A 23,911-nucleotide genomic window follows, 5' to 3' on the forward strand; every position below is an offset into this window, starting at 1 on the left:
AAATTAATATAGGAGGAAATATATTAAACTTAGATAATGTAGATCCACAAGATTGGGAAAGAACAATTGAGAGATGGGAAAAATGTTGCGTACATGTAGCATTAATGTTAGATTTTAGTCATATGTTAGATTATTTTGAGCATACTTTAAATGATTTAGTTTTTTATTATTTTCATTCATGGAAAGTTCAAAATCCCGAACAGCATTAGGTTGCTAAAACGCATTTTAATAATGGTTTTGGCAAGAATTTTTAAATCAGAATAGGTTAGATGGTAGAAGTGAACAAGAACAGATAAGAGCAATCAGAAATTTAGAACAATTACAAATTTGTGATTTACAATATATAGCTTGTGATTTACAATACATAGTTGAGTATACAACAAACTTCTTTAAATATTTAGGAAGAACATGTAGAATTAGTGATACTAATTTATTAGATATTTATATGAAAAAAATAAAAGGACCAATAGGAGAAAAGATTTGGAATGAATGGCAAAAGCATCCAAAGAAAAATGATATTGCAATAGGACCTCGAATTCAACATGTATATGATATACTTAGACAAGAGTGTAGTCAAATACAAGTTAAGAGACAAATTAGGAAGCAATTTTATATGAGCTGTAAAAATATAGATTTACCACAATAGTATGGTTGTCACAAGAAAAATAAGCATAAGAAAATATACAAAAAGAAATATAAGTCATATAATGACACACCCCGACTGAGATCAAGGCATGTTGGCCGTCACGTGAGAGTGACGTAGCCATGTGCACAGTGTGGAAGCAATAATGATAAGAATTATACGAATAATTAAAAACCAAATTACTAGAGTGCACTACTAAACAAGGAGTGATAGGAGTTAGTTACAACAGTAAACACTCCTATTTGGAGCATAAAAGTCTAGGTGCAGTCCAGTAGGACAAGTACTAGTTATACAGTACCAGGAATGCCTTACTATTATTTAGATAAGTCAGAACTGCCGACGTCCTCGATCCACCAACAACAAGCTTACTTAAAACCTGGAGGGGCGCAAAACAGAAAACGTGAGTGGGCAAAAACAAATGTTTTACAAAACCATTTCATTTATCAATATATCTAACCCCTCGCTGTAAAACATGTATAATTTTTCCCATAATCAATATATAAGCATATATATAATCATATCAATTCAATTCATGCTTCACATAATCATATTCAAATGTATGCCATGCCAAGATATAACAGAGTAAGCAATTCAGGTAAGAATAAATTCATAGAAATATGATATGTTAGCTGGAACCCTTGTGGTAGTCTATACGGCTGAATTCATAGCTCAAAAGTCAATCTAGCCGGAGTCACTACAATGACGTATACGGCAATATACTGCACATAAGTCGGAACCACTAAAAAGGGGTCTGTACGACAAGATTGGGTGTAATATAATTATGCTCAATTTTACTCTCTCATAATAGCCGGGCGATAAATCGCTAGTCACCTACGAGTCGGAACCATAAATAAGGTCTGTACAACAAGACTATGCACTTAAGTTGGATCCAATATGAGCATATAGTATGAGAGGTGACGTAAATAAACAGGCATGTACTTCATATCTTTGACTAAATTACAATCACCCTAGGTGCAGTTTTATGAGCTCAACATTATTCAATCACATACCACATCATCGATGATTCATATAACCAAACATAACTTACCTGAACTTACCTGTGCCTCCACAGCACTACATATATATATATATAAGATATCACACACCAATTCATACACGAAACATAATTGTATATGCATGGCATTTATGGCATATTATCATTTAAACATATTTTTCTGGGAAAATATCAAGTATATAAATATATACTGAAAACCAAAAGCCCACTCACTGGTATGTCGAAGGGTCGTAGCCCCCGAGTCGCCCGTGGATATGCTCGTCCTCGGGATAAGCCTCACTTATATGCGAATTAACTATAAAAACATTATTTTAAAGCACATAGGCAAAAACTAGCTAATAACGTCTCATACAATGCTCAATTTAGGTATATGAATATACCACAGTGACCTACACAATCTCAGGATCATCCCCAAATTTTCAAAATAATTTTCTAACCCCACACGCACAGCCACGTGCCGGCCAAGGCACGGTAATACGTTCCGCCACACGCAGGGGATCCTGACGGATTTTACAAACGGCGTTAGGAATATTCCTCAGAATATTCCATTAAATCCTAACGGTAACCGTCAATCCTAACTGACGACGTCAGAATATTCTGTCCAACCTGACGAAATATTCTATCTTCAAAATATTCTGTCTTCGTCTCCGGCGAGTCGCCGGAAAGCTGGGAAAAATTTCTAATCGTCTATTCTTATGCATTTTTCAACCATTTTCTTCAAAATTTGAACCAAATGAAAGCTTAGAGTGAGAAGAATGGTGTTATACCTATTTGAAGCTTCAAATCTCACAAAATCACGTCAGGAAGCTTCGCAATTCCAACCAAACCTATAACTATTTGTTTCTCACGATCCCGATGTCCAAATTCTTCAAATGAATTACCCCGAGACTCGTGAGGACCTCTTTAAGCTTCCTATGAGCTTAGATTCCCCTAAAACACAAGGTTTTACATGAGTATGAACAATGCATGAAAATTGGGTTATGGGTTCACGAGTTTTTCGAAGGATTCTTTACCTGAAATGGGTACCAATCAAATCATAGCACCACGAGGAACACAATGGTGCACTCAAAACCTTCGATCTGTGAAGTTTGAGGTGATTTTGGTGCTTGTTCGTACATATAGCAAAGAGAGAGAGAGAAACCGAGAGAGAGAGAGTACGGGAGTGAGAGAGAGAAGGTGATGTGGTTGTGTGTGTGGTCCTATCTGCACACCCATCAATCAAACCAATTATTTTCCTTACTTGCAATTGGGTCCAACATTCCAGGGCTCATCAAATTGGTCCTTAAACCAAAACTTAGTCACACAACACCACCAACGCTCAAGGGAAATTCCGTCTTTTCACATCATCGTGAATAAAATAATGTACATCTCCGGGACGGGCTGTGACATATAAACCATATAAACAACATAAGAATTTTAGCATAAGACCTTCAAGAACATATAGAAAGAGAAAATATATTCCAAAACAATTTAGGAAAAGAAGTGGCAGACCTTGGATTAGAAAAATAAAGCACCAAAAGATAAGAGTAGTTGTAAATGTCATTTATATGGAAAAGTTGGACACATTAGACCTAAATGTCCAAAATTAGGTAAACAGTCGAGAGAAAAAGTACATTTGATGGAGTTGTTTAAGTAAGAAAAGGATGAGGATATACAATCAATACATAGTTTAGATGATTTAAGTGATAATGAGAGTATTTATAGTATAGAAATTATAAATATGATATATTCAGAATCGGAAGATTCAAGTAGTTCAAATAATGATTTTGAAGAATATATGTGTGCATTCATAGAAGAACAACATGAAGAAGAATATAAATATATAAATTTAGGTTGGCCAGAAAAATGTCATAAGTGTTGCAAGTTAGTTGCAAATAAATATTATAATACATATTCAATATTGTGTGAAAAGTGTTATAGTAATAGGTTATTAGAAATTAATTTAGTAGAATCACAAGAAAGTACTAAAATATTAGGAAATATTGTTTATAATATAGAAAAGCAAAAAAATAGTTCTTTAATTACCATAAATTGTGAAATAAAAATAGCAAAAGAACACAAAATACAAACAACTATGATAGATACAAGAAGCACAAAGAGTGTCATAAGAGAAGAGTTAGTATTAGAAAACTATAGACAAAAATGAGCAAAACTAGTGAGAATAACACAGTTTGATGAGATACCAGTTTATTTAACGCATTGTATTAATAATGAGTCTATTAAAGTAGAAAAACAATACTTTAATTTACCACTAACATTTGTTTCACCAGTAGGATCATACCCATTCATTTTAGGTTTAAACTTTTTGAAAAGTTTACAAGGATTTTTATTTATGAATCCTAACATAACATTTTTCAAAAGAGGTATCACAATAACTGATTAAAATAATACTGTAGAAGCATACAAAAGTATAAGTATATAAGAGTCTAGGGGCCAAGATAGTTATTATTTAGAAAACTCAAAAGAAAATGATGAGCTTAATAATATAGAAGAGTTTGATGAAGAAATATTTGAACATGAATATCCGATTTTAGAAGAAGGAAACCGTAAAGAAATATTACAATTAGATAGACCAAAGAGTTTAGAAGAATAATTACAATTAGTAGAACAAACTAGAATCATAGGAGAAGACCCATAATTACATTGGAGTAAAAACACAATATTAGCAAAATTAGATATAATTAACCTAGATTTAACCATAAAGACAACTGATATGCCTTGTAGTTTATTAGATAAACAAAAGTTTGAGCAGCAAATAAAAGAGTTGTTAAATTTAAAAGTAATTAGACCCTCTAAATCTAGACATAGATCAGCAACATTTATTGTAAGAAAACATGCAGAGCTAAAAAGAGGTAATGCTAGAATAGTTTATAATCACAATAGATTAAATGATAATACATATGAAGATAGTTATAAGTTGCCAAATAAGGATGAGCTTATAAATAAAAATCAAGAGAGTAAATATTTTAGCAAATTGGATTGTAAATCAGGATTATACAATTAGCAGAAGAATCAATTGAGTGGACAACTTTTACTTGTCCAGAATGACATTTTTAGTAGCTTGTTATGTCATTTAGACTTAAAAATGCTCCATCGATCTTTCAAAGAAAGATGGACCAAATTTTCAAGAAGTATGAAAATTTTTGTAGTGTTTATGTAGATGATATTTTAGTACATAGTAAAAATAGAAATGAACATAGGAAGCACTTAGAGATAGTTTTACAAGAACTTATTAATAATGGAATTGTGATTAGCAAAAATAAAATAGCATTAGAAAAGCAAGATATATAATTTTTAGGAATGCATATCAAGTCATGTACAATACAATTATAAGATCATATAGCTAAAAAAGTCTTAAAATTTCCAGATAAGTTAGAAGATAAAAAACAGTTACAAGTATTTTTAGGATTGTTAAATTATGTAAGAAATTTTATCCCTAATTTAGGAAGAAAAATAGTAGTATTACATAGTAAAACTAGCAAAACAGGACAAAAATATTTTAATAGTGAAGATATTAAATTAGTTCAAAATATAAAGGAAGAAATTACCCAACTTAAGCCATTAACATTACCATTAGATGATAGTTACAAAATAGTTGAAACATATGCTTCATCATTAGGATGAGCATGTATACTATATCATAAAAAGCATAAGGAGTCAACAAAGTCTAACGAACAAGTTTGTAGATATTCATCAAGAAAATTTAGTGATGTACAATCAAGATTACCATCAACAGATTTAGAAATTTTAGGAATAATTAACTCACGTGAAGCATTCTCTTTATTTTTACATAATGAAGTATTTGTGATTAGAACAGATTGTCAAAATATAGTTTCTCATTATAACAAGATACATGTTAATAAACAGGCAGCCCGAATATGGGTTAATTTTATTGATTCAATCACATGAAATGATTTTAAACCAATTTTTGAACATATAAAAGATAATGACAAGACATTAGTTGATATCTTATCAAGATTAATTCGTTGAACAAGAATGGAATATCATGGACCATCAACCTCAAATAGCACAAGACTACAAGGTAAAAGAGCACATTTCAATAGCATAATGATGCACCATGGACCTTCATCATTCAATGGATTCCAAAATAGCATAAGCAGACCAGCATCACCACCAGTACCCACTTTCAACTTTAATGACACTCTTGTTGAATGAATCAGAAATCCAACTCTGAGGTATAGGCCAAGGTACCAAAACTCTTTGATAGGTAACAAGTTCTCTTAGATAATTTTTGGAATATCCAAATCAAACAGCCAAACATGAGGCTAGGTTAAGAAAAAATAATTAGGGCCTTAAAACAAAAGTTTGATAGCTTTAATTTTAATTTCCATCAAAGTCAGCATCATATTCATTCTCTTGAGCACAACATTTAAGTCATTTCTAGAGACCATGAGTCATTACTTAGTAAGTTTACCAAAATGAACCAAGAACTCCAATATCTTATAATGCAGTAAAAGGCAAGTGACACCTTGAAAAGAGAATTGAAAATAGGTTTGGAAATTGATCAACATAAGAATAAAGAAAAAAAGAAGTTATTGAACCCATAGAATAAGAGGCTAATAAGCCCATAGAAGAGATTAAGATTGAGCTCTTAGAAGAAGACATTGAAATGGAGCAACATCAAAATAATGAGCAGCATCAGCATCTGAGTGACAAAATAAAAAAAGAAAGATATGAAAGTTTTCTTGGGAATATATCTTTAGACTTAATAATAGATGATATCCTATTATAAGAAATTTCAAAAGCAAAATTAAGAATAAAGTCACCAGATATGCAAAATGAGATTCTGAACAGAGCATCATAGTCCATGAAAGAGTTACAATTACAATTACAATGTTCTTTGTATCAGTCCATCTTTGATCTAAAACCAGGGATGAATATTATTATAAAGATGTATCCACCATGTCTTTGTGATAGTACAGAGAGTTGTATTTATAAACCAGAAGTTAGCATAGTTGTGGTCAATATTAACATTAGAGATTTTAGACCATGACATTTTAGTTATGAGTATAAAAAAAAAAACATAATGTAGTAGAAGTTACCCCATCCTTACTATTAGAGTTTGGCTATCTTGATAAAATCTTTATTAACCATATTTCCCAACTAGAATCATTTCCTGAAAAACTTATAAAAGTAGTAGAAGATTATCTAGAACAGTGGAAAGAAATTTGCATAAGTTTTATCAGTAGTCCTCCAGATTGGTATGCACATATGCATAAGGAGAAAGCTAGGTATATAGCCATGATTAATGAAGAGTTATTTAGACTATCCTCTATCTCCCCACACATGTGGACTTCTTCATACAAAAAAATTCTAAGATTTTGAGGGATCCAAATGCTAGTCTTAGATGAGTTTGAAGATTTAACAGAAAAAGAAGAAATGTATATTTACAGTAAGACAAGAATCAGTCATCAGCCCTACTGGAAGCCTCAAAATTTCAAAGGAGAAACAACATATATGTATTACAAGGTAAAAGAATATAGAAAAAGAGATGGAGAGCTAGTAGAAGGCAATGAACAATATTGGAACAATTTGACAGAAGAAGAGCTGCATAACATCAACAACATGATGGAAGCATGAAGAACTGGCAGCAAATTAGTATAAGTTAAATAGCATCATGCAAAATAATGTATTTTAATCAGACAGAAATGTCAACATCAATGTGGATCCTGCTACAATAATAAAATAATGGCATAAGAGTAAATAAAGAAAAGAGCTTGACCCACTATAGACTTTTTATACACAAAATATCCTTTTGATTAAGAATGAATAGTGGAAAGCCCTTTTTATTAAGACTCCTACTTAAAACCCATAAATACTTCTAGTTGAATCTGTCAACGCTGAGCTTTTAACCCTCTTAAAAACAATGTCAAACATGTCCTAAGCTTAACTTGTTAATCAACTCAGTCACTGAATCCACGATGTCACCGTTTATCTCTGTCCAGTGTGAATTCAAGAGCCACTAAGCTAATGTGTTGCACATGGGCAAGCTATGCAAAAACTAATGACATTCTCAACAGCTTTTGGTTGTCGATGTCAATCTTAATTTGGACTGATACGGCTGTGCAACAAGAAATTTAAGTTAAATTTATATACTTACTTTCTGCACAAAACAAACATAACGGTACCTAGATTCACACTATCTATAGATATGATCAATAGGCAAAATTGATGTGCTTTGTAATCAGATTAGAGGTAAGTCATCTTATTAATTTATAACACGAAAAATGTTTTAAGTCTAGTCTAGAGGTGGCGTTGGGGGGGAGCGAAAGATGCAATCGCACATGACCTCCAAAATTTTTTGGTATCTTATATTTATATATAACAATGTTATATATTAAAAAAAATACTTTTATTAGCACTTTAAAATCTTACAGTGCACTTGTCACTTAGTATTACGATCTAGTGGTAGTTCTCTTCACTGGTAAGTGAGATGTCTTAGGTTCGATTCTCACCAAAGGTGAATTTGAATCACATGATTGTTAGCCCATTATGAGGCTTAGCCCGCTCCCCCACCCCTTTAGTGTAGTAATATCGTTTGTTAAAAAAAAAAAAAATATCTTATAGTGCATTTTTATAAGTTTAATTTTTTTTCTTTCTAAATATAAAAATTTGGAGTATATAATGATATATTAGGAGTGCCAATAACAACACCTTAAAAACGATTTTCTTTTCAATTTTATTATATAATAATGCTATAGATTGAAGTGAAACATTAAAGTTAGAGTTTTTGAAGGCTTTTTTTCTTTATTTGGTTGCTTAAGTTGAACTGATTTTGATTATTTAGTGAAGGTTAAGTTTGTAACTCTTTTTACTTATTTAATGACACTTGTAAACTTACAATCAATGAGTCCTTACTGTTGTTTTGATTTAAGTTATTATTTTCTAGTACCAATATATTGTCCTACTTAATAATAATAAAAAAAAACTATCTTAAAAATGGGTCATTTTATAAATTTCGCACATAATCCTTAAAATCTCAAAGACAGCCCTGGTCTAGTCTCGTACGTGGTAGTGTAACTGATTTCCAGTCGTGAATGCATGCACTCATCGTTTAGCATTTGTGGCACCTATCTGTCTGCATGATCTCAAGTTGAATTAGTGCACAATTAATATAATTTTTTAGCTCATGACTCAAGCTTAAGACTAGTGTACACGAATTGTGTTTGACTTGACGACAGGCTTGGTTCTTGAGTTGAAAAATGAGAAGACTCCCATGACATGCAAAAACACCAAAGTCCTTGAATTTGATAGGATCAAACTCACGATGACAACAACTATTGATACTTATCTTGTGAAAATACAGAATGTCAATTTCATCAGATATTGGAAATATTTTATTTGCACTGAATTTGTGCACTACAATATTCCACCTTCAACTTTTGCTAGCGGAGTAAAAATCAACCCAAAATTTTCTCATACTTTGGTCGCATATATATATATGAGTAGATTTTATATTATATATTTTACCCTTTTCTTAGTATATTTTGGTTAATATTTTGGAAGAATTTTGATACTTTGAATTGTATTTTCAATATAGGACTTTCGACTTCCTCTGGCGTAAAGCATGACCAAATGGACGAATTTTGGAGTAATTCCAGTTGGAGGACGTTCGTGAGTTACTTATCTTGATCGTATCAAAATTTGGGATTTTTCCACTAAGCGGTTATTTTCTGGTGATGGAATAAAGAAGTAATGCACAGTGCTGGAAAATGACGTTTTTGGGCTTAAATTGTGTTTTTTGAGCCCGAAATGACCTCTGATGGGTTCGTGGCCTTCTGGAGAAATATTCAGAATATTCCAAACATTAAATCCAGCTATATTCGGCCAGTTTTGGAGCAGCTTATGGGTCCAAAACGTGGCTGTTCAGATTTTAGGCGAATTTTACCATTTAATTTAGGATTATGTTTCCTATTTTATTTGATTCTTATTATTAGTTTCCTAGTGGGAATAAAGGACCTGTTTTTAGGGTTTTTGTGGGGGCTTAGCAGATATATTGCTTAGCCGTCTACAAGTTTTGACTACGCTTGTTTTTATGAAACTTTGGAAACAGAAAGAATTGCGAGGGTTCTTGAAGATTTTCTACTTGGAGGTGTTTTTATTCTTATTCATTTTAATGATATTTCCTTTGATTTTTATAATGAGTATACGTAACTAATTCTTTTGCTAGGGTTAGGCCATGAACCTTAGCAAGAATATGTAGTTTTATTAATTTGCTTATGAACGGATGCATGCTTGCTTTGAATTATTAATGTTTGCGGTTAAGACTATCTATATATTTTAATGATTGATCACCATTAGGGAATTTAGACAAGTAATTTGATGCAATTTTTGTTGGAACATCACCCTGAAATTGAGAAGGGCTTCTTATGATTAGTAATTGTAAGTTCACTTAAGGCGAACATCACGCTCTTAAGGGTTACATGGTTTTTCAAAGGGTTTTCACGAAGTTTAGTGAGTCTTGCTTGTTTATATTTGATTTGAACATCACAAACGGATTGCATGCTAAATATACGTTTTTGCTTGAATATCACAAGGAAAATATGCATTAGGAAAACCTAACCTTCAAAGCATGGATGTGGAAATTCATAAGTAATTGATAGAATTACATAGGATTGTGACGGTAACGGCTAAACCCTAGTCTTTCCCTAAATTGATTTTCATAAAAACAAACAAAAAACGTTTTTATTTTTTTCTGTTTGCTACCTTTATTTTCTAACTTCTAGGTTTCTTTAACTGTTAATTCAATATTTTCAAACTCAAACATCTCAAATCTTTGATAAAAATCTGTTTTAATGGTTAATTAAGAGTTGATTTAATTACGAATTAGTCAAACAATCTTTGGGGACAAAAACCTTGCATAAGCAATTATACTACAATTACCTTGTATTCTTGCAAGTATTTTCAGTGATTTTAACCCTCTTGCGCAGGTATAAAAAAATCCTATCATATATATATATATATATAATATATATTATTTTTCACTATATAAGAGTAATGTTAGGGATAACACATTTTTGTACCACATTTGACAAAAAAGGCATATAACGAACATATAATAAGATAAACTCATAAATTGACATAACACATATACATCACATGTCATACCAGGTGGTACGATAGTGCATACAAAATTGTGGTCACTATCGTATTTTTTTTTTCATTACAAAAAAGTTTAGGGGGAGGGGAAGCGACCCCATCTCAGGACCAGCACATACCACAAGTCTCTTAAAACTTAGGCCATGTTCAAAAGAAGGGCTAAACACAATCCCTTCAATAATTTATTAGTTTTAGAGATTGTCATTAAAATTCATAATTTCTTTGACCTATCTGCATAATCATTGATGACCAAATGGCCCTTGTTTTGTCAACAAAACTAACAAGAAAAACACTCGATAAACTATTGCTCAATAAAAAAGAGAGACTTTGAATGCGGTCCATAACTATCAATGTTTTTTTACTGAAACCTTGTTGGTTTTCAATTTTTGGTCGAAGTCGTTGACATTAATGTAATAATATATTTCCATATATGTTACTATTTTTTTTAAATGGGTCATTTTGGTTCTAGTCCCTAATCAATTTAATTGTTAGACTGAAACCTTATTTATTTAAATATTTTGATCGAGGTCCTTAACATCATTTAAGAGATTTAACTCATGCTTTTATACATTTAATGTCCCACAAATTATGAAATGTAAAAAAATTCAAATAATATTTTTAAAATATAATAAATACTTGAAAATAAATATTAGAGTAATATTGTTCTTCACAAAATTATAGCAAGAAAATAATGTACTCACATAATTATTAACATATTTTAAAAAATAACTGATGATATATTTTAAAACATAAATTAAATACATATAATTAGCAGGTTACATTTAGCAAAATTAAAAAGGGTACAAATAAAAACAAATATGGTTACAAATACAAATAAAATTTTAAAGCATATGAGCACAAAAAGAAATTAATATATGGGTGCAAATTAAAACTGAAATGAAAATTCATACAAATTAAAAAAGGGTTACAAATTAAAAATGGGTACAAACTAAAAATAAAAAATATATGATAAAAAATTTAGCCATAAATATAAATATACCAAATGTAACATTTTTTAACACTAAATGAAAATATTTAGAAATAAAAAATATTTTATTATTGAAATAATTAATGACGTTTATTTATACCGAAGGACCTTGATAAAAATTTGAAAATGACTAAGGTTTTAATTAATGGAGTAGTAAAAAGATGGATGAGAACCTAATTTCTCATTTTCAAATTAAAAATTGAAATTTGTAGTTGTTTATATTAATGAGATTTTCAAATAAGAAAATTGTTATTAGCACTCTAAACTTTTTATAAGCAGAAAAAAAATACACTTGTGAGAAGTGTATAATGATATTTTTGGAGTGCTAATAATAGCTCTCTTCAGTAAAAATTTTAAAGTATAAAGTATAATTTGTGAATTGAAAATATTATAAATTATACTCTCCAATATATATATATGTGTGTGTGTGTGTGTGACATCCCGTCCCGATATTTATTATATTTAATTCTTAATAGTAGTGAAATTATTAAAATGCCCCTAAGATGCCACGTAGGCCTTTCACATTGACCTCATTTTCACGAACACGTTGTTGCGCACGGAACTTAATTTGAAGTCTATGATTTAGTTACGGTTTCTTTTATAAGAAATAAATTCGAAATTTTACATTTCCTACCCTATTGTTATAATTAAGAGTGGACCCGTATTGAACTTTTATATGGAATTTCGAAATCCCATTTTCGTGATTCACTAGAGTTGTCCCATTTTTCCCATTTTTATAATTTTTTTTATAATTTTTTTTATCACAAATTTGTATTCCTTTCTTATTTAAATTATAGAGGTGTGCTATCCACACACCCCATTTTACTTCTCACACACCCCTTAATAATTTACATCCGTTGATCTTCTTCAATTCATTCGATCCGACGGTTGAAAATTAAAAAGGTGTGTGAGAAGTAAAATGAGATGTGTGGATATCACACCCCTAAATTATATCTTCTTTCAAGTTACTATTCCTATGCTTTTCTCTTCCTGTGTACAATCATTACCGTCACACTTTCTCCCACATCAACCCTCACGTTACTCTCTGCTGTCAATCAATTCACTCCACTCACTTTCACTCTCTTACTCTTTCTCAACTCTCTCCCTCTCTTACCAGTCTCTCACCTTCTACACTCTCCATCTCTCTCAGCCAAACACCACAAAAGCACCACCACCACCCCTAGAGCCACCATAAGCCACTAAAAATTACCTAACTCGTTGCTACCTCTTGGCCCTGTCGAGCTTCGAGGAAAACATAAGTTTTTGTTTCGTATCTCGACAAAATCCTGGACCAAATCACTTCCGTCTTGGTAAGCTTTGACTTTCTTTCTTAAGGTTATTCCTTCAAGTTCTAGTGGATTTTCAGGTATGCATGCATGTATTGGTGTGCATGTAGGCGTTTTCTAACCTTGTTATTTTTCCGGTGAGTTTCCATAGGCTCTCAAATGAAACCCGGACAAATCTCTTTGGTTTGGTCAAGTTTGAAGGTGTGGGATGACTCCACACAACCTCTAGGCCATGGGTTGAGCGTGCATGCTCAAATCCACTTCGAATCCGACGAAATCCAAGAACTTCAACTCAGACCGTGACTTTCCCACTAATTTTTGGTATAATCTTATTCCTTTCATCCTAAGCTTCGTTTTGATAAATAATGTGTCAAATTTGGTTGTGTAACAGCTCCGAACGGGGCATCTGAATTTCTTCCCATATTTTCAACGAAATCATGTTCTTGTGCAAATTAGGGGAAATAAGTTTATTACACTAATTATTATTAGTTTAATTATTAGTGTAACAATTTCCCATATAGGAGAGGACCACCCGGAGGAGTACCGCGAGTAGAATAGTTGTAAGGTTACGATCTACATGTACCTGTGAGTGGGTGTTTGCTTTTAAATATTATATATTTGTTTAGTTTCAATATATATATATATATGTTTAATAAAGAATTTTCTACGTTACACCTAGTTTAGACTAACGATTATAAAAATTAGCGGATTGATGGAATTTATGAAATTATCCTAAATCCTACAGGATGCACAAGTATGCATACTATTATGGGATTCCTTATTTATATTTGCGGCCATGAATAGTATTTTATTGACTAGAGTTATTGAATTACCATTGCATAATCATATTTATGTTAACTGCTCATCATGCATGTTACACTGATGTTAGTACTCGTCCAGGCTAGGGCCAATCTTCACTTGTATGTTCACATCACACCGGACACTCACTTTGGATCCATTGTTGGTGCCAGTCCTATCCTAGATTGCTATAGGCAATTAGGACTCGTATGTGATGCACATAGCGCCAGTCTTCACGTGATTGTAGTACTAGAACGTAAATCATTACTACACCCAGTCATGTTCATGTCCGAATATCTCTGCAGTGTGTCAACATATGTTAATGAGTACCTGATATTATAGGTTCATTATACGAGATACTGTGATCACTGGATGTTATATGTCTTACATGTGAAATATTGCAATTCACCATTGAAGTATTATTGTTTATGGTAAGTGTTTTCATACTATATGTAGTATATATATTTGGAAACTATACTTGTTTTACAACAAGAGGTTATACGTTTTCGAAAAGATTTTTACCAATCTTTATTTTCAAGCCCACTCACCCTTGTTTTTCGCCCCTTTAGGATTTAGTGGCAGCGCTCTTATGTTGACGAGGATTCCTGGCAAAAGTTGATTTCGGAGACTACTTCTGATGGTATATTTCTCATTCTAATTTTACTGTATTTTACTTATGCTTTGACATTACGTGTGAAATGGGTTCAATCCTGCTCACATGCGCACTCTTGCATTTAGTCACTTTTAGGTTTAAATTTATTCACATTATTCTATATCATTACACTTTATGACTTTGTCACATTTCTGGTGTTGGCTAGCACAACTCGATTCGGAGTTCAGATGGACCTTCTGGGTCGGGGTGTATCAATTTGGTATCAGAGCATAAGTTTAGGTAGTACTGCATTCATCACATGCGTGATGTAAACATTCTCAATTCTTGAACCTAATGTTGAATCTTGACATCTCATCGAGCACGAAAAACGTTTAGCTTTTCCTAAGTTTTAGGTCATTTGGGCAACTTATCGACTTTCTAGAAGAACATTTTGGCAACCGTCTCTAGATTTTAAGCGTAGAACATCTATGCCAAGGAGAATCCCAAATTGGAAATGAGTTGATGGCCCTGAAGTAGGACTGATGTATCTATAGTTATGTACCACCATAGATTTTACCATTCAATCCCATTACCTTCATGCCATTATCCAGTCATTTCTACACCTTTTCAAGATTGGAGACGGTAAATAATTTTGATCCTTGGCACTGCCCGTTTAGTATATCACCTATTAAAATTCCAACAAAATTTTACTTTTCAATGAATTTCAAAAAATGTCTCGAACAACAAGGTGGTGCTAAAGTAGTAGCACTCAACGGAAGAACATCTGGTGGACAGTCATTTTTGGTCTCCGATGTCATTAATCCTTCAAACGCACTAGTTATAGTTCCGGATCATGAGGAAGATCGAATTACGTTAAACCTCATTCTGAAATAGATTATCAACAAATTCCTTTTCCCGACCTTTGGTTACTTTAACCAGCACTTGTTCCCCGAATTTACCTTCGATGTTGTACCCGTCACTACGGTGTGTATTGGCAAGGGAATATAAGTTGTTATTCCTATGATTGGCAGAAATACTAGAAGCGGTAGTAGTTTTGTCTAGAATTAGCTGAACCAAATCACATGACCAATTCCTTACCAATCAACCTAAGTTATCCATCGAAGCAAACTTTAACCTGTTGTCAACCTAGGGTGGTGCTACTCATTGACGATACTGTTCGGTATCCAGGAGCTGTCAACCAATATTCAGGCGATATGATTTCTGATACTGGACACATACTAGTATATGGGAGTGATACATTTATTCCATAACTCCGGTTCACAGTTTCAGGGTGGCGAACAATATTAAAATATTTTGAATGTGTCAATTAACAGCGCGATTAATAAATTGACTAACAGTGACAACCTGAGCCGAAGAAATTAAAATTGTGGAAACTTATGAACAAGTCTTGTAGGACGAATGTAAACCTGCAATTGTATTACTTATATCACCCACCTTGGTGACCAAAATATTCTCGACTTAATTATGAGTACATATTTAGGACACCTTCTCTAGGATTTCAATCGATTAGGGAACCACTCAATCTTTCACATCATCCTTAGCTATTCAAATATTTCAATCATGAGATACCTTAGTTGGGTACGTCTTTTGAATCCCAATGCCACAAGGTAAAGTTTGTCTTGTCCCGTGCAAATGCGGTGGATGCACCATTCATTTTACCAATCCGATGATACCAGTTAATTTATTTTGTTGGATATTGTGGAGGGTTGAATTGACTACCTGTAACTATCTCTTCGGGTGAAGCATTGACCAAAAACGGCAATTTTTTTCCCCGACTACTAGTAATCCATATAGTAACTTTCATAAGCAAATGTTAGAAACTGAAGTATGAGTTAATTTCCCGCCATAAGGGCGAAATGAATATTAAGAAAGTTGTGAAGGCCAATTAGTATGTGTGTCCTATTAGTGTGTGTTGTGGAGAAAGAAGGTAGTTTGGTACTATTAGAGGACGTATATCCTAGCTTTATTTCTCAAAATTACCACCAAAGCGTGAAGTAGAGCACACCATCGATTCGTTTTCTAGTATAACACCAATTCTCCTTGAATCTTATCAAATAACTCCTCCATCGTTGAAATAACTTAGTTACAAAAGCTTACTGATTAGGGAGTTATCCAACCCAACATGTTTTCTTAGGGAACCTCAAACCTATTCACGAAGACGAAAATCGAACCTTAGGGTTGTACCTAGATTTTAGGTACTTCAATCGAGCAACGATTAAAAACCATTAAACCATGATTCGAATTGATGGTCTATTCGACCAACTTAGTAGAACCTGAATTTACTTCAAGTTGATCTCAGTCTAGTTACGACCAGCTGACAACTAGAAGCAACAATATTTCCTAGACTGCGTTCAAGACTTGAATGACCATTATAAGTTATTTGTAATGTTCTTCGGGTTGACGAATACTCCAATGACTTTTAGGAACCTAACGGACTAGACATTCCACCCATATTCTGATGGATTCAACGATCAAGTTCTTCAAATGTTAACCTTGTTTAGATCAGGTACTTTTCTTGGTAGACGTGATCTCAACAGACAATATTCTTTTCATTTCCCCAAAATGTTGTAGCTGAAGAAAATTGAAATCCTCACAAAGTGTTGCGAAATACGAAATATTATTGGTTTTGACGAAGACTATTAGTGATTTGTTAGTTATGGCGTTTTTCCTCACAAGTTGGCTGAGGAAAGTTAGTTTAGTTTCAGACTTTGAAAGTGAATAAAGTTTCTGACAATTGAGGTGTTGTCTCACTTGACTTTTGTCTTACATTTTTCGATGGCATTGATAATTTTCGAAACTCTACAGTGATGTTTCATTGAATGTTTTTGTTTGGGCGCTACTGCAGCATGACGTGTATTGCTTATGCCTCCTGACTGTTGGAACCGTATGTAGTGAACTACCTTAATTCCGATCTAGAGTTAATGATTACCTTCTTTACTTGAAAATCCGATGACACTTCTCCGTGGAGAAATGTGTCAAAGTTTTTACCGACCTCGTAAACTTGTCAATTACATCTTCACTTAAAATGAGCTTAATTGCAGACAATGGCGATGGAAAAAAAAGAAGAAAAAAAATCAACATCTATGATTGCACCATCGTGTACTACCCCGGTTATGCAAACGTAGTTGCTAACGACTTCCTTAGCAGAGAAACACATTGATGACTTAGCCGTTTATCTCATTTTATTTACAACTCATGAGTATTGATGTAACATTACTTACAAATCATTAGGAAACTTTGTTAGCTAATTTCCAAGTTTGACCATTCTACTTTTGACTTGAGATAGCTAATTTCCAAGTTCGACCATTCTACTTTTGACTTGAGATGAAAAAGGAGATTGCTTAGTTACTAAGAAAATACCTGATTTGTCAGCAAGTCAAAGCAGAAAGAAGAAATTGTTCGAGTTGTTGTAGTCACTCCTTAAATCCACATGGATATGAGAGAATATCACCATGGACTTCATGCACGAGTCACCCTGTACACGTGGAGACTATGATGATGTTTTGGTGATTGTCGATCGACTTACTAGGGTGCCCATCTTCTTTCGGTCCATGAAGACACCTTCTAGACCACTTAGCAGAACCCTGTCCCACATTTATTCTTATTTTATTTCTTAACGCTGAAAAATTACGAAACACCCTTGGCGAGCCTAAGTGGAAATCCTAAGTGGATTTCATGCGTGGAGATTTGAGTCCTTGTGAGTCCTTGTCACTTTTTGTTTATTTTCTCATCTTTCTAGGTAATACGTGTTTTTACGAACACGTGAGTGCGAACGAGGTGTATATTGCACGATTTATGCACTTTTCCCATCGAGGGGCAAAATAGTAATTTTGTACTCTCATGGTTTCATTACTTGTATATCAAGACAACAGTAAGTTGTCGTTATTGTAGGCTACATACTGTGATATTGATGGCCTATTCATTGGGTTTGTTAAGCAAGTGGGAAAGTAGGCCTGTCTCTGGTAATTAGGCCTCGTGCCTAATTAATTATTGTTTGGATTGACCCAAAGACACACACCTACTCTCGTAGTGCTCGTCACTACAATCGCATGGACAAAAGAAATACAGAATTCAGAAAAACCACTCGACTGAAGAGGCTGCATGGGAAACGGAGAAACGTGTGAGAGACTTGTATTCGCACTTCTTCTTTGATTAAATTCTTTTGTTTTAGTTTCGAGGATTAAATTTTCTTAAGGAGGGTAAATTGTGACATCCCGTTCCAAGATTTATTATATTTATCCTCAATAGTAGTGAAATTATCAAAATGCCTCTGAGATGCCACGTAGGCCTTCCATCTGGACCTCAATTTTCTTTTCATTTTTCCACTCTTATTTTACTATTTCGAAAAAGTGCTCATTTTAACAAACACGTGGTTGAAGATGGAACTCAATTTGGAGTCTATGATTTTTTAATGATTTCTTTTATAAGAAATAAATTAGAAATTTTATATTTCCTACCCTATTGCTATAATTAAGAATGTGACCTGCGTTGAACTTTTATATGGAATTTGGAAAGGAAATTGTTATTAGCATTCTAAAAATCTCATTCTACACTCTAACTTTATATATTTGGAAAGAAAATACACTTATGAGGAGTGTATAATAAGATTTTTGAAGTGCCAATAACACTTCCTTTTGAAAATCCCTTTTTTGTGATTTATTGGAGTTGTCCCATTTTCCCTTCTTCTTATTTTTTATTTTTTATTTTTTTATTTTTTTATTTTTATTTTTTATCACCAACATGTATTCCTTTCTTATTTTAATTACATTTTCCTTCAAGTTCCTCTTCCCTATGCTTTTTTCTTCCTGTGCACCATTACTCTCACACTATCTTCCACATCAACCCTCACATCACTCTCTCCCGTCACTCAATTCACTCAACTCACTTTCCCTCTATTACTCTTTCTCAACCCTATCTCTCTCTCTCTCTTACCCGTCTCTCTCACCCTCTACACTCTCCATCTCTCTCGGCCAAACACCATAAAAGCACCACCACCACCCCTAGAGCCACCACAAGCCACTAAAAATTACCTACTACCTCTTGGTTGTGTCGGGCTTGGAGGAAAACAGAATTTTCTATTTCATATCTCGATGAAATCCGACTAACCAAACCACTTCCGTCTTGGTAAGCTTCGATTTTCTTTCTCAAGGTTATTCCTTCAAGTTCTAGTGGATTTTCAGGCATGCATGCATGTATTGGTGTGCATGTAGACGTTTTCTAACCTCGTTTTTTTCCAATGAGTTTCCATAGCCTCTCAAATGAAGCCCGGACAAATCTCTTTGGTTTGGTCAAGTTTGAAGGTGTGGGATGACTCCCCACAACCTCTAGGCCACGGGTTTGAGCATGCATGCTCGAATCCACTTCGAATCCGACGAAATCCAAGAACTTCAACTCGGACCTTGACTTTCCTACCAATTTCTAGCGACCTTCGGACAGTTTTTGGTGCCAAATTAGTATAGTGTTATTCCTCTTGTCCTAAGCTTCGTTTTGATTTATTATGTGTCAAATTTGGTTGTGTAACAGCTCTGAACAGGACGTTTGAATTTCTTTCCAAATTTTTGACAAAAATCCCATTCTTGTGCAAATTGGGGGAAATAAGTTTATTACACTAGTTATTATTAGTTTAATATAATTTCCCGTATAGGAGAGGACTACCCGGAGGAGTACCGCGAGTAGAATAGTTGGACGGTTATGATCTGCATGTACTTGTGAGTGGGTCTTTGTTTTTAAATATTATATATTTGTTTAGTTTCAATATATATATGTTTAATAAAGAATTTTCTACGTTATGCCTAGTTTAGACTAACGATTATATGCATTAGCAGATTTACGAAATTTATGAAATTATCCTAAATCCTACGGGATGCATATGTATGCATATTAATATGTGATTTCTTATTTATATTTGAGGCCATGAATAGTATTTTATTGACTAGAATTATCGAATGACCGTTGCATAATCATATTTATGTTAACTGCTCATCGTGCGTGCTACACTGGTGTTAGTACTCACCTGGTCCTCTGCAGTGTGTCAGCATATGTGAATGAGTACCAAATGTTATAGGTTCATTATGCGAGATATTGTGATCACTAGATGTTATATGTCTTACATGTGCAATATAACGATTCATCGTATCTCTGAAGTATTACTGTTTACGGTAAGTGTTTTCATACTATATGTAGTATATATATTTGGAAACTATATTATTTTACGGCGAGGGGTTATACGTTTTCGAAAAGATTTTTATCAAACTTTATTTTCAGGCTCACTCACCTTTGGTTTTTACTCCTCTAGGATTTAGTGGCAGTGTTCTTATGTCAACGAGGATTCCTGGTAAAAGTTGATCTCGGAGACTACTTTTGATGGTATATTTCTCATTCTAATTTTACTGTACTTTACTTACGTTTTGACATCACGTGTGAATTGGATCAATTCTTCTCACATGCGCACTCTTTCATTTAGTCACTTTTAGGTTTAAATTTATTCACAATTTTTCATATCACTACACTTTATGGCTTCATCACCCTTCTAGTGTCGACCAACACAACTCGATTCGGAGTCCAGGTGGACCTTCTGGGTTAGGGTGTTATATATATATATATATATATATATATATATGTACACACACACACACACACATAATCCCGGGTACATTCTTCATGTTGTCACCAAGAAAATAGCAAAAAGCTTTTGTGAGCGTAAAACCTAATTGCACTAGAAAACTGGGAGAATTCTTATTGAATTGAATAACACTTGTGACTATTAAATAGCCTTACAACAAAATCAGAAAGGAAATAACAACCCACGATTTACAAGGCCTAAGATCGTGGTGCATGACTAGGTCAGAAACAGAAAATGTAATCTTGTCCCTCAAGTATAGGAGAGATTATTTGCATGGATAAAACTAAACCCTAAAAACAAGGAACCCTAACCCTAACAGCTAGGAGATTCCAACAACTTTAACATCCTCCCTTAAATTGAATGTTATGGACAATCAGTTTATTCCAGGGTATTCACAAACACCCATTGCTTCTCGCATCTTTGAAAAAATTTCGAACTTCAACGGTTTAGTCATAATATATGCAATTTGCTCCTGGGTAGAACACTGTTTTAGCTCCACTACTTCATCATTGACCAGATTTCGAAGAAAATGAAAACGAACGTTTATGTGCTTGCTACAACCATACATTACTGGATTCTTTGAGAGTTTGATGGTTGAAATGTTGTCACAGTACACCACCGTAGATTCAGATTGCACATGACTTAAACTTTTCAAAATTCTCCTTAACCAAACAACTTGACAAGCACTTGATGCTATAGCAATAAACTCAGCTTCGGTGGTAGAAAGAGTAACCATTGGCTGTTTCTTTGAAGACCAAGATACTGCACTTGAATTCATCATAAAGACATAGCCTGACGTACTTTTTCTGTCATCCTGATCTCCGGCATAGTCACTGTCCGTGTAACAAAAAAACTTTTCATCTCCTCTAGTCCTATAAAACACCCTAAAACTAGATGTTCCATTCACATACCTTAGAATGCTCTTTGATGCCATTAAATGAGATTTAGTGGGACGTTCCATGTACCTACTGATTAGACTTACAACAAACATCAAATCAGGGCGTGTGGCTGTCAGATACATGAGACTTCCCACCATTTTCTTGTAAAGAATACCATCAACTATCACTCATTCTTCATTCCCTTGTGAGTTTGAAACTAGGAACCATTGGATTTTGCACCGAGTTGCACTGATCCATGTTGAATCTTTCCAGAACCTCTTAAGCGTACTTTCATTGGCTTATAAAGATTCCATCTTCCTTTTGCAACACTTCAATTCCCAGAAAGTATCTCATTTTTCCAAGATCAGTCATGTTGAATTCAACCATCATGGACTTCTTAAATTGTTCAATCGCAACTTCATTATTCCCAGTAAATATAAGATCATCAACATACAGATAAACAATCAATATTTTACCTCCACTTGCTGTTTTAGTGAACAAAGTATATTCGTAGGGGCATTTGTTGAAGCCTTCTTTGACAAAATATGATTCTATGCGACTGTACCAAGCTCGAGGAGCTTGTTTGGGTCCATACAACGCTTTCTTGAGTCGATAAACTTTTGATTCTTCCCCTTTCTGTTCATAACTTGGAGGTTGATCAATAAACACTTCTTCATTAATTTCTCCATGCAAAAAGGCCGATTTGACGTCAAGTTTCAACCAACTTTTCTGTGCAGCAAGAGAGAACACCATATGAATTGTGTCCAAGCGAGCCACTGGTGCAAATACTTCTGCATGATCGACTCCATATTGTTGGTTGTATCCCTTAGCAACTAGCCGCACCTTATAATTGTCTATTTCCCCATGCTGATTAAGTTTTGTTTTAAAAATTCACTTCACTCCAACATTCATTCATCTTGATGGCAGATTTGTTAGTTCCCATGTCTCATTCCTCTCTATTGCTTCAATTTCTTGATATATCTCAATTTTTCACTTTTCATTGCCTCTTCATATGTCATTGGATCACAATTAGTGAACAAAGCTAGCTGAGCTATATTCACACCTTCTTCATCGGAGAGACCTTGACCAGTTTCATAGTCTCTCATCTATGCAAGGGGTCTTCGTGTTCGTCGTTCTGGAAGTGAGTCGTCGACATTTAAAGTGTCTCACTTGAAAAAATTGTTGTTGTCGGACCCATTTTCCTCTAGTTCTTCAACTGCCTCAGACTCATCTTCATTGTTTTCCTCTTCTATACTTGCTTCTTCATCGAGTTCCCATTCTAAATCAGCCAATATGGCTTGCTTGTGGTCATCATCCCAACTCCACTCTTGGTCTTCTTCAAAGACCACATCTCTACTAATAATTATCTTTTTTGAGATAGGATCAAATAGCCTATAAGCTTTAGATTCTTCACTTACCCCTAGAAATACACATTTGAGACTTTTGGCATTAAGCTTCACTCTCTTGTGGTCAGGTACATGGACATGCGATATACAACCAAAGACTCTGAAATGCTCCACTGATGGTTTAAGTCCATTCCATGCCTTTTCAGGTGTCTTGCTCTTCACGGCAAGAGTTGGACTCATGTTCAGCACATGCATCATCCAATTCACGGCTTCAGGCCAAAAGGTTTTAGGAATTCACTTATCCGACAACATACTTCGTACCATATTCATAATGGTTCGATTTTCCTCTTGGAGACACCATTTTACTAGGGAGTGTATGTAGCAGTCAATTGTCTGTGTATCTCATTCTCATTCTCATTACCAACTGAAGACTTTTGGAAGCCCTCCATAAGATTTCCTTTAGGAATGGATCACAGTGCTGTCTTCTTACTAGACAGCCTTCACATACTCGTTGAATGGCTTTGAACTTTGGTAACCCTTCCACCATTTTCTTTTGCTAGAGTACTTTGAGTCCATTCCAGATGAGGTATCCATATCGACGA

At 33.9% G+C, this 23,911-nt stretch overlaps 1 long non-coding RNA gene across 1 annotated transcript; it reads left to right on the forward strand.

Annotated features, from left to right (window-relative positions):
- The first annotated feature begins 12,817 nt into the window (after window positions 1–12,817).
- Window positions 12,818–14,649, forward strand: LOC103453621 (uncharacterized). Its single transcript, XR_011571525.1, has 3 exons — window positions 12,818–13,076; window positions 13,204–13,373; window positions 14,420–14,649. It is a non-coding gene; the product is annotated as an uncharacterized lncRNA (long non-coding RNA).
- Window positions 14,650–23,911: the final 9,262 nt, after the last annotated feature.

The sequence above is a fragment of the Malus domestica genome, chromosome 09 (genome assembly GCF_042453785.1).
Source record: "Malus domestica chromosome 09, GDT2T_hap1".
Taxonomy (NCBI): domain Eukaryota; kingdom Viridiplantae; phylum Streptophyta; class Magnoliopsida; order Rosales; family Rosaceae; genus Malus; species Malus domestica.